Here is a 13,125-nt window from a genome sequence, read left to right as displayed (position 1 = left end):
GCCAGCCACGAAACCAGAAGTGCTGGCAAGAGCCAGTTTTGCCACTGGCTTGGCAATTGCCCCCCTGCCCCCAAGTTGGCAATTGGCCATGGAGGACCCAGCCCCCTCAACGGTGATCTGGTGCCCCCGCAGACTTGGGAGTATACATGTTAGAATTTGTAATTTCAGAATTACAAATCTAGGGGTTGGACAAAATGAACTCTGGAGATCCCTTCCAGCTTACTTCTCTCTGACTGTGATTTTAAGGGCTTACAGTGCTTGTCATTTAAAAGTTAGTGCATGGTGGCATTTGAGATGCTGCAGTTAGTTTACCCTAATTATTTCTTTTACTTCATGGTCATGGTGCATATTCTTACTTTGTAATGACTATTTCAGTAAACATAATAAATTAATTCCTTTCTAAATATGTATAAAGCATGTTTGCATGTATACATGCACACCCACACACATATATGCAGTCATGGGTAAATAAATATATTAATTGTTTTTCTCACAAAATTAAAATGGCTCCAGTGGTAATAGAAATTAATCCAAGAACATCATAAGAAAACAGGTGTGGACAATTGGTTAGATGTTGTCTGAAGAATTAATACAAATCAATAGTGAACAGTTGCTGACAAGGTTAATAGGCCATTTAAGAAAACACGGTTTGCTCTGATGCCTTCATCTATGATGGTAATTTCAACTAAATTGACATATGAAGAAAAATATTTTGACTTAGGTGATGACAAAATATTTTAGTGACTGACTCCAATTTGGCAAACAGGTGTACTTTACTGGTATTATTTTACTATACTGGTTTCTGAAACTTCTCCAGCCAGGATTAAGATCCTGTGATGCTAGGCACTATGCAAGTTTTTAACAATAAATACTTTGTGCTTTACAGAGCTTGCAGTCTGAGGTCAATTCAGTGAAACAGTTAAGCAAACAATGTTGACCTACAAGGGCTGGCAGTGGCTGGTTTACTCACTGTCATGGTGAAAGCTGCATAGATTGTTAAGATGTAATGCCATTCCTAGAATTTACTTGGTGTTAATGGATTTATTACAAATTTTCCTTGGTTCAGTAAATGGAGAGGACTGCTGATGATTGCAATAATAGAACAAAAGTCACACTAGCAAATACTGAAGTGTGCAGTTTCACACCAGGACTAAGTACAGACAGTCAAAAAGTTCAAGGCTGAATGAATTAAATCTTTGCATATTAGCCTGAACTATGAAGATTCAACTGATAAGCAAGCACACAGACATTCACTTTTGATTCTGGAAATGCAGCTACATACCTGCAGTGGCCTAGGCCAGAAGCTGCATAGCACAAGAGCACACCTTCCTGCTTAGCTGGACCAGACAGCTTGAGCAAAGGCTAGCCTGTCCACCCTGCGAGCGGGGAGGAGGAGGTTTGCAGGGGAGATATAAAGCATCCTGGGATGTTGGAGGACTGTGAGTTAACCTGAACCTGAAGGGGATCTGGGACAGAAATTCATTCAATGAACCAGTTTAACCTAAATCAGTTAAGTCTGATACTACATCCATCCAGGTTTATCTTAAACCTGTTTTGGCCATTTTGAAAGTGGTTTATGTGCATTGGTCTTCGGTTGTGTTACAGATTTGAACCAGATTCCGATCACTTATACCAGTTTATGTGTAATTTCTATCTCTAGCTCAGTGGTGTATCATGATCACCTACTCTGGAAGATTCCAATAGGGAAAGTCAGTGGCAACACAGCTTAAGCAGGGTTAATATGGTCTATAAGAGAATCTTGTAATTGAGAATATTTTGATTTTTATTTATGCCAACTAGGTTAGTGGGATTATAGCATCAGATCAAAGACCATTGGAATTTGCAGTCCTGTTTTGTAAAGTCTTGTAACTCTTCAGTGTCTTTGGCTCTGTTATCTCAAATGTGAATGGTCTGAATTCTATACAAGACTGATAATGTTGAGCACTATCCTTCTTAAAGACAGCAACTTTACAACAACTGTGGGTTTAGGTCTTTCATGACTAAGTATATATTGGCTATCCCTCGATACAAGGATGATGTCTACTGGGGGAAAGGGGAGGGTGGGATTATTGGTGAGTTTTAAGATGGCTGAGGAGTTCAATCTGTGCTCTGCAAGTTTTTCCACTGATAGGACAAGTGGGGATTTTGTGGGGGGTGGGGTAGGGGAGGCACAACTGTTGGCCAGGATGTTGTGCGCTTCCTTCCTCCTCTGCTGTTTCTCCACTTCCTGAGCAAGATGGTTATCTTCAAAGTGGGCTGCAGCTTGATGCTGCATCATTGAGACTTATTACTACCCAGCACTTCCCAATTTGTAGGGTTGATGCCACCCTTCTTAAGGTGTGCTTTTAGGTTGTTCTTGTAGTGCTTCCTCTGTCCTCTTACCATGTATAAGTTGAGAAAAGAGGACTTGCTTTGGGAGATGAGCGTCACACACAATGGTCATCCCAGCAGAGTTGAGGTTTCATGATCCTTGCCTCAGTGCTGATACTACCTGCAGAGAGGGTGCTGGCATTGGTGAAGTGGTTTTCCCATCAAATGTGAAGGATCTTCCTGAAGCATCGCTGATGGAACCATTCGGACCACTTAAAATAGCTTCAATATGTCATCCACATCTCACACCTATAGAGGAACATGCAGATAGCCATTGCATTGTAGACCAGGATCTTAGTTTCCATCTAGAGATCTCAGTTGGCAAAGGCATGGTGAAGTAGCTTTCCAAAGGATATTCTGGCACAGTGAATCCTATGCTTGATTTCTAGATCAAGACAGACTGAGTGGGAGAGATTACTGCTAAGGTATAGGAAATTCTCAATGTTTTCCAGGAGTTCTCCACCAATGGTAATTTGTGGGGGGAGAGGGGAAGCTGAGGCAGGCTGATGGACCACCTTGGTCTTCCCTATGTTAAGGGAGAGTCCCAGGCTGTGATGGTCACCTGAGAAAAGGTCACGGGCAGACTGCAGATCAGTCTCAGTGTGCAGGAGGATAACACAGTCATCAGCATATTGAAGGTCAGTGATGCAGGTATTGGCAACTTTTGTTTAGCTGTGAAGGTGCCATAGGTTGAAAAGCTGACCATCCATTCAGTTCTCTACCCCAATTCTGGGAAGAAGGCAGTCATGGATGAGAATCAAAATCACAGCAAGGTAAATGGAAAACAAGGTAGGGTGATGACGTAGTCTTGCTTGACACCAGTATGGGTGGTAAATAGGTCTGTCTCTGATTCACTGCAAAGGACTGTGGTGGTCATCCATCATGGGCTAGCCTGAGGACACTGATGAACTGCAGTGGATAACCAAACCTAGCCAGCACCTTCCACAAGGCTTCACAATTAATGCAGTTGAAGGCCTTGGTTATGTCCATGAGTGCCATAAACAGCTCCTGGTGTCACTCTCTACACTGCTCCTGGATCTGTCATGCAACAAAAATCATGGCTTAAAGATGTAGTTCAGAGGAGGCTATAGTACTTCAAGAACCAGTGGTGGCAAGTGAAGGTCACAGAAATCCAGATTTTTGCTGACCATCATGACATGAAAAGCTTCTTTGCGATACCAGGATGGCTCCACCCTTCTCATGGACAATGTAGCCATAAAGCAATTTTGAAAGGAGCATATCAAGATTCTACTCAACTGAGAATCTAATGTCTCAGCTGCCACCATTGAGTCCATCCCCCAATACCCAGTAATAGAACCTCTTGCAGATCCTCTGTCCTTCAAGGAAGTCTGGCATTCCATCACTCAGACCAAGAATAATAAGCACAAGGCCCAGATGGCATCCCCATAGAGGTCTTCAAAGCTGGTGGAACAGCACTAATGCAAAAATTTCATAAAATTTTCATCAAAACATGGGTTAAAAGAAATTTCCAACTGATTTAAAGAATGCTAACATTGTGACCATCTTCAAGAAAGAGGACAAGTCAGTGTTTGGGAACTGTGATAAAAGGGGCCTTACGTATTGCACTTCCTGCTGGGTGCGTAGCCCCTCCCCTCAACTCTTCTGCCATGACTTGATGTTATTTTTTCTAAAGAGAGAGGATTCAATGGAGATCTTCTTCCTGGGATGGCTTTCCCGGGAAACAGCAATACTCATGATTTAGGCACGATGTTCCACGGGGCCCCGCCTCCCCTACACCCCGTCCACTTGCCAACCACAATGGTGGTTCGGTCTTGCTGGCTTGACCACAGCTTGCCTCAAGGGGAATCCCACATCCGAATGGGCTCAGTTGAAATTTGTGCCTTCTGCTTTGACGTGTAGCCTTCCCCTCCTCAAAGCTGTCTGGCTAGCTAGGTGTAATGTCACGCCCACTGCAGTGCCTCTGAGTAGGGCACTTTGTTCTCATGCCTCTTCTCTCCCTCTCTCTTATTTTCTCCTTTTTTTCCCCCGAAGAAATAGACTCCTGAGGAGGAGAGGGATGTGGAGCTGCCTCCTTTCCCCCAGGCTCCTACAGAGGGATCAAATGCTTCTCCTGCCCTGCCTTCTACAGGGGGCTCAAAAGCCTCCCCTTCCCTGCCTGCTGGTGCTGCACTGGCTGTGCTGCTTCTCTCTCATGCGGGAGCCTCAGCATGTCTGGCGTGCAGCACACCAGCGCTCTCCTCTCCGGCTCCTCCCCTTCCCAGATTCTGGCAGGGCTTTTAATTCTTCGCACGGTGACTAGCATAGCCACCGCGATTGGTCCAGCTCTTCCCTGCCTGGGAAACAGCCGATTAAACAGCCGGCGCAATGCCGGCTCGCACAGCTACAGCCACGGTTCCTGCTTCTGCCCTGGCTGCCCAGTGGGAGGTAAGTTTCCCCACGGGGGGGCTGTTTCTGGGGTTTGGGACCCACAGGGATTATCCTCTCCCCTTTGGGAGCCTGTGGGGGTGCCTTGTTGCCACAGGAACTACCAAGGTTTTGCCCTCCTTTCCATTGCCAGGAGGATTCTTATTTGCATCCTATTGAAATTGCTTCCTCCTCCTGGCTAAAGATATCCTCCCAAAATCCCGGTGACTTTAGGCCATCTCAGGGTACCACTAACATAAACAGGGATCTAGGGCAAGAAAAGCATCTGGTGAGGATGCTGAGCACTATCTTCCTCCTACTCAGTTTGCACAGTGCTAATGACATTATTTAATTCCATTTCTAACAAAGTCTGATAAAATTTAGAGCAGATTATCTTTTAATCTGACAGAACATGGCTCAACACATTTAAAAATGAGGATCAAATCAGTTTCTTCCATCATAATTTATGTCCTTTTATAGCTTAGGCAGTTTTAAATAGTTGAGTTAGCTGGTATTTCACCCCATGAGAAATATAGAAATGCCTACCAACTAAATTATACAAATTGATGTCTGGTACTGCAGATCTCTTAGGGTAGATGTTTGTCATCCATCTTCAAGGGAACCAGGACATTGTTATGATGTGTCATCTCCCTGCAGGGAGTTCACTAACCTGTTTTTATTTTTAAGTTAGTATTTGTGTTAGTTCATAGAATACACCGACTCCTGTTTAGCTGATTTATCAATTTTAAGACTGAAAGGGACTGTAATACTTTGCTGAGCTCCCGTATATGTAGTTGAGATCAGACAATTTCCTCCAGTTATCCCTGTAGTGAGACAAATAACTAAGGCATGTCTTCTAGAAAAGCATTCAGTTTTGATTGAAAGACATTTAAGTGATGGAAAGCTCACCCTCACCCTTGGTTGATTATTACCATGGTCTACAGAATGAGCACATATTTTAGTTTACAATATGAAAAATTCATTCTTAAAATTTGGCCTTTTTTCTTATTTGATTTTGTCTGGTTTTAACTTCTACCCTATGCTGATTAGGAGTTTTTTTTCTTGCTACTCACTTTCTTTAAGATGAGGAAACCAGAACCAAAAATAAATTCAATATATAACACAATGGTATATTTTCTCTCCCTTTATTTTTTTTTTCTTGATAGACCATTGCTTGGAAGTTGCTTTTTTCCTAGGTCAAATAAAATTACCAGTGTCAAACATTTTAAGACTTTTGAAAAAAGAATGTTTCCTATAAATTGACTCAGTCACAATGGGGGGACTTGGCTTCCTTAACTAAATACATAAACTGAATGGTGCTTCTGTTGGCTTCCAAGTTTTTGTTTTTACCTGGTCAATATTCTCCATGTAACAGAAATATCTCTGAAGTTGCTAAAAGCTAAATTGATAATAACACTTTATGTGTAACTTCTGTAAAATAATTCAGAGGAATGAAGTAGGCGTTAACACAAACAGTAGCTAATTGGGAGTGCTGTCGAATACCGTAGGCACTCGCATAACAGAGTGGTGAGAAGTCAGTATGTAGGTAAAAGGGCAAGAACCAGATGGAAGACCTATTTTTGAAACAGCTTCTTTGAATTAAGAATCAAGTTAAATCCTAATGACTACTTTCTATTTTGAGTCAACTGAACATTTGGGTTAAGTTTATTACTCAGTTGTACAGGTTTCTTGCCACTCACTGTTATAATTCCTTCAGTATGAAGCCACAAGTTCAGAGTGCCTCCTGAGACCAACTTAGTATTTCTCTTCCAGAAATACCCCTAATGTGATACAGGTTCAGGCACTATACAGTAAAATGAGCTGTTTTGCTCAGTTGTAGTGCTAAAAATCAAGTTAAAGGGGGATTTTGAATTATTTTAAAATTAAAATGTCCATTTTTAGATAAGAGAAACAACATATTATTGTAGATAATGCCTGGTTGTTATTATTAAGGCTGCTCTGATAATGGGTTTTGGGAATTCAATAAAAATTAGAATTATTTTCCACAAGAGAAGTATCTTATCCATATTTTATGGTCCTTTTCTATCTTTGCCTAGACCAGCCTAAACGCACAGTTGAGCAACCTTTTTTTTTTGTTTTTTTGATCAAGCAAGCTAGCGGTGAAGTGTTCAGGAAGATGCTGCCTGAGACTGCATTTTCATTTAGATGCTCTTCTTTAAAACCAGTGTTTCTTTTTTTGTGTGTGTTTCAATAACTACTTTTTTCCAGCTGGGTTTTATGGTGCACAATGAAACCATCTGTTTTCCCTTCATTTGCTAGTATGTCTTAGTGAGAATTTCAGTACAAAGATAGGCAATATATTCTTGATCTACAATACATCCTGACTACTGATTTAAAAGACTCATTGCCCATATATCATTGCCCATATAGATGGAAAATGCAGCAACTGTTTTTAACTACTTGGCAATTTGGGGCTTGAGAGTGTCTTAAGTAAGTCTGACCCTAAGTTTTCATCCAGATAATTGGATACCATCTTCAGTAGATTACTGTCAAACACAATTTCTTCTCATTAAAGTGCAGATTCTTTCAGATTATAGGTATCTTAATGGCATTTATATATTTCTTTTACATATCCCATTGGCTCAATTGCAGTAGCGATTAGACATGAAGGTAGTGTGCAGATTGTCAGCCTGAAATTTTTGTAAGGATGTTGCTGAACACTGAACGCATGTTGTTGACAAAACATCTAGTCATTTGCTAGGCAATTGCAGAAAAGGTAGTACAGTCTCCAGTGGGTTTTGTCCACAGTAACAAGATATCTACTGTGGCAGACATATGCTTCAACAGAGGGTTAAGGAGTCTGTGTTTTAAGAAAGAAGTCATGCTTGAGAATTCCATCCAAACAATTTTTCTTACTTGCCTTAGATTTATTTGAAGCAAAAACATCATCTGCTCAAATAGTCATTGTCTTTTAAAGCAAAAAGATGGTTGTGAATGGGACTTAGTTGCCAGAACCCAAGTGTGTTTGTGTAGTTTAGAATGGCTAGGCATCTGAAAGATGTTTCATTTAGGGAAGGTTATTTAGCATAAGTGTTCTTTAATGAAAACTTTGCTATCCACACAGCTGTTTCAAAAAGTGTGCTTAAAAAAAGGCCTGAATTCTTCTCTGCTTGTGCTTTGGGGCACCACGCATAACTGTATAAGAGAGAGGTGACTGTATAAGGTGACTGAGTCAGCACCTTGTGCTTCCTTAGCAAACGTGTACATAACTGCAAGGTAAAAGTTTAAGGGCACTTGAGAAACAGGCTCAGATTATGAAAACATATATTGTATATTAGTGTACCTTATCACATGCTACTAACCCGTGGGGCCCGAGACCCGGGCCAGAAGATCACTGCAGGTGCATTCCTCTGAGGAATGTGGGAAACCCCTTGACCCAGTGGATAACCACAATCCTCCAGCCCCGGGTGTTTTCCACACCACAGAAGTTGGGCGATCATCCCTGTGGTGATCCTCTGGCCCTGGAGGTTTCCCACACCCCAGACCCATAGGGATTGTGGCACCCACAATCCCCAGGGTCTAGGGGTTTGCATGAAACCCCTGTATCCTGGATATTATGGCTTCCACATTCCCTAGGGCTCAGGGATGTGTGAAACTCCTGGACCTTTCGGATCACAGCTGCCATGATCCCTAAGGCTTACGGTTTCTTGCTAGGCATGCACCCCAGCAGCTGTGAGCCCCACAAGCTAAAGGGGCTCCTAGCCACAGGAAAGACCCTGCTACACATGCAAATTAAAGCCCAATAGCAATCAACTATAAAGTTACACATTTTCAAGGTCTAATTTTGTAGCTGGTTGGAGCTTCTTATTGTCTGATAGCTACTTTGTATGTGTAGCTGGTCTCCAGGTAATTGCAAAATTAACCAGTTAATAGTGCAATACCTGTAATGTGTAGGGGGCGGGGTAATGCTAACAGACTCTAAGTTGCTGAACCTCACATTTAAAAAAGGTGAAGGAGAGAAGAAAATAATACCAGGATCTAAAAACACTGACACCCTTTATTCTAGTGTACCAGTTTTGAAGTGTTGTTTTGGGAGCCTACTGTTATTTCTTATTTGTGGGTTGTTGCTCTGTTCTTGTCAGAAGCTTTGAGCCTTTTGGATAGGGTGGGACATAAACTTAAATATAATAGTAATTATAAATAATAATATATTTACATTTTTCCCCATCTCCTTGTCATGCACTGAAAAGTAGATCAATTTATATTGGCTTAGGTCCAAGCACACCCTCTTACCAATGTTTACCTTACCAATTACCTTTACATTTGGACCTCAAACACACCTATCCTCGAATGTGTTAATAGCCATTTTACCTTTCACTCTGGCAAATGAAAAATACCTTCTAAAGACAGTGCAAAAAATTGGATTTGATAGTGGCAAAAAAGGAACACTCACATGGTAGACTTGCGGATAGGCTCACTAACCTAGTAAGGAGGCCTTTAAATTAGGTTCACAGGGAGATGGAGAATAAAGCCTTGAGGTAAGCAGGAAAGTGAGTGACCTGGAAGAAGCAGAAGCAGGAGGGGGCAACAGGGAAGGCCTCACTCTTCATGAGAAGGTAGGGCACTTGGCCAGTCACCTCATAGGTTCATAGATGTAGGGTTGAAAGGGATCTAAGTAGATCATCAAGTACGACCCCCTGCCCTGGGCAGGAGAGAACACTGGGCTCATATGACCCCAGCTAGGTAATTGTCAAGCCTCCTCTTAAAGACCCCCAAGGTAGGAGCCAGCACCACTTCCCTTGGAAGTTGGTTCCAGATCCTAGCCTCCCTGACAGTGAAATAGTGTCTTCTAATGTCCAGCCTGAACCTACTCTCAAACAACTTATGGCTGTTATACCTTGTTACTCCAGGAGGTGCTCAGGTGAACAGGGTCTCTCTCATTCCCCGCTGGTGCCCCCTGGTAAGTTTGTAAATGGCTGCCAGGTCCCCTCTCAGCCTTCTCTTGGGAAGGCTGAACAGGTTCAGGTCCTGTAGCCTCTCCTCATAGGACCTGCCCTGCTGTCCCTGGATCATGCAAGTGGCCTCCTCTGGACCCTCTCAATGCTGTCCACATCCCTCCTGAAGTGCGGTGCCCAGAACTGGACACAGTACTCCAGCTGCAGCCTGACCAGTGTCACATAGAGGGGGAGGATCACCTTCTTGGAGCTGCTTGTTCTCCACTGGACTCTCTCCAATCTGTTTGTATCCTTTCTGTAGTAGGGGGCCCAAAACTGGACACAGTCCTCCAGATGTTGTATCACCAATGCAGAATAGAGCAGAATAATTACTTCCCTTGATCTGCTGGCAACACTCCTACTAATACAGCCCAGTATGCCATTAGCCTTCTTGACAACAAGGGCACACTGCTGATTTATATCCAGCTTATTTATTGCCCAGTGTAACCACCAGGTCCTTTTCTGCAGAGTTGCTGCTTAGCCACTCAATCCCCAGGCTGTAGCAGTGCATGGGATCGTTTTGTCCTAAGTGCAGGACTTTGCACTTGTCCTTATTGAACCTCATGAGATTCCTTTTGCCCAGTCCTTCGATTTGTCTAGGTCACTCTGAATCCTAGCCCTATCCTCCAGTTTATCTGCTATTTCTCCCAGGTTGGTGTCATCTGTGAACTTATTCAATCCATCCCATTTTCCAGTTTGTTAATGAAGATATTGAACAAAACTGGCCCCAGGACTGATCCCTGAGGCACTCCACTAGATATCAGCTGCCAACTAAACATTGAGCCATTGATTATTACTGATTGATCCCAATTATCCAGCCAGCTTTCTAGCCACCTCACAATACATTCATGCAACCTGTTCTTGCTCAGCTTGCTTGCAAGAAGAATGCTGTGGGAGACTATCAAAAGCCTTGTTAAAGTCAAGGTACGTCATGTCCATTACTTTCCCCAAATCCACAGAGACAGTTATCTCATCATAGAGGCAATCAGTTTGGTCAGGTATGACTTGCCCTTGATGAATCCATGCTGACTGTTCCTAATCAAATTCTCCGCCAAATGCTTAGAATGGATTCTTTGAGGACCTGCTCCATGATTTGTCTGGGGACTGAGGTGAGGCTGATTGGTCTGTAGTTCCTTTTCTTGAAGTTTAATCCACAGATGACCACAAGTGTCCTGGGCAGCCTTTATGTATAGCACATGACTGACCACAGTGGGGACAAGAAGCACAGGGGCAGATAAGGCAGGAAGCAAAAAGTAGAACAGAAGATCAGGAGAGCTAGAAATCGGGGTGGCATGCAGCAAGAGTGGGCCTAACATGTCATGCCAGAAGGGTTGGTCCCCACTGGTTTAATCTGCTGCATTAGGTGAGACAACTGACTCCTTCATCGAATACATGAAGAAACCTGGGAATTTCCAGCCCCCAAGTAAAGCTAGAATTTCAAGTTGGGTGATGACTAAATCAATAATTCTATGAACCTTTTAAGGGTACCATGCACCTAGCACTACTAGGTGTGCAAACATCTGAAAGTGATTTACAGGATGAACCCAGAGACTTGAAATAGGAATCCATGAGGTCAAAAACATTCTGATCCATTGTGGCCTGAGTTCTTTCCTGCAGAAAAATAGCTTTATTACTTTTCTGTCATCAAAAAAGTATGAAATTAAGAACTGGAATATTCTGAGGGGTGCCTTGAGTCTAGCAGGGGGAAGGGGAGGGATCCTTGAATCTATCAAGGGGGCAACATAATAAGGAGGTTGAGAACCACTAGCCTAAGATAAGACAATTAGGTAAAGCTTTGTCTAAATATAATCTGTTCTTCCAGAGACATGTTTCTGTACTTCTTTTTAATGTGAAAAAATGAAGAGATTTTGCAAGATGTTGTATTTTGTCTATTTGCTATAAAAAGATGGTATACCCTGCCCTGAATCATTAATGTCTTCAGAATTATTAAGCATTCTAACCAGATTGCGGGACTTCATAACTGCAGATTTTCAGAGTTAAATGCATAGATAATCAGACAGTTCAATCCTGATAACACCAATGTATTGTATAGTAGATTTCCTATTGAAAATCAAGACTGGAGTGCACATGTGTGTATTCAGTGTGAATACTCAATATCAGAAACATAAGGAGCTGCTACAGATGAAGTTAGTTTGTTTAACCTTCTGGCTACTAGTGAAGTTCTCCTTATATTTGCTTGATGGTTTAAGTTATAAGTGAAAGGATTCAGTAGTTGCTTTATGTATAAATTTGAATGGCTTAGAACTTAGCTGGCATCTCTCCATTATTTTTGCTGGAATAATTCCAGTAAGACCTGACCCTTAGTGTTTAACATTAAAATTGACTTATCCAAGATGCTATCTTTATTGATACATTTTGGTTGCTTACCTGTATATAACCATAGTTTCTAATTGCTTTAATGGACTGGTAGGAAAAGAATATAACACAGATCATTTTACATATGAGAAAATCTGTGAAGGAAACCAAATTAAACTGAAGTGTCAAATATAATTATTTTTGTGTTCCAAACTTGTATGTGAGATTTTATACAGTGATTGTAGCAAGGAGTTCTGAAATAGGGAGATATTACTCAGTGTGGGATGAAAATTGGCTAAGGGGAAATAATCAGAACGGAAGGGAAAATGAAATCTTTTCATGCCCATTAATTTGATACAGAAGATCAGTGTTTGAACTTTAGCCTACTCTTTCTCTGCTTCTTGATGGTACTGACAAAACAATTACCAAATCACCAATAATAAATTTGGGGTCCCAGCAAATGACACTGAAAAACATTTTTTTCATTCAACATAATTACTGTAGTAAGGACTTACTCCTGCAACTGCTTCCATGGCTCACAAAGAATGTAGGATTTGGATTGTAGCCTAATTCAAAGAAAATGCCCATCGCTTTATTTTAAATTATCTTTGTCTTTGCATATCATAGAATCATAGAAGCAGCGTTGGAAGGGACCTTATAGATCTTCAAGTCCAACCCCCTGCCTGGGCAGGAGAAAAAACGGCTCAAATGATCCCAGCTAGGTAGGCATCAAGACTCCTCTTAAAGATCCGCACGGTAGGAGCCAGCACCACTTACCTTGGAAGTTGGTTCCAGATCCTAGCTGCCCTGATAGTGAAGTAGTTCTTACGGATGTCTAATCTAAACCTACTCTCAAACAATTTATGGCTGTTATTCCTTGTTATGCCAGGGGGGGCGCTAGAGGAAACAAGGTCTCTTCCAAAGCCTTCTGGTCCCCCGCATGTGAGTTTATAGATGGTCACCAGGTCCCCCCTCAGCCTTCTCTTGTGAAGGCTGAACAGGTTCAGGTCCCGCAGTCTCTTATTGTAGGGTCTGCCCTGTAGTCCCCGGATCATGCAGGTGGCCCTCCTCTGGACCCTCTCAATGTTGTCCACATCCC

The 13,125-nt window shown here is 42.2% G+C and overlaps 1 protein-coding gene across 1 annotated transcript in view; it reads left to right on the top strand.

The window, feature by feature from the left end:
• The window catches only part of PCLO (piccolo presynaptic cytomatrix protein), a 540,799-nt gene that overhangs the window by 53,638 nt on the left and 474,036 nt on the right, over nt 1-13,125 (top strand). The window lies entirely within an intron of this gene.

This window comes from Crocodylus porosus, unplaced genomic scaffold (assembly GCF_001723895.1).
Source record: "Crocodylus porosus isolate Cpor-Errol unplaced genomic scaffold, CroPor_comp1, whole genome shotgun sequence".
In the NCBI taxonomy this organism is placed as follows: domain Eukaryota; kingdom Metazoa; phylum Chordata; order Crocodylia; family Crocodylidae; genus Crocodylus; species Crocodylus porosus.
The sequence above is the reverse complement of the archived record's forward strand: the minus strand, read 5'-3'. Positions and strand labels throughout refer to the sequence as shown.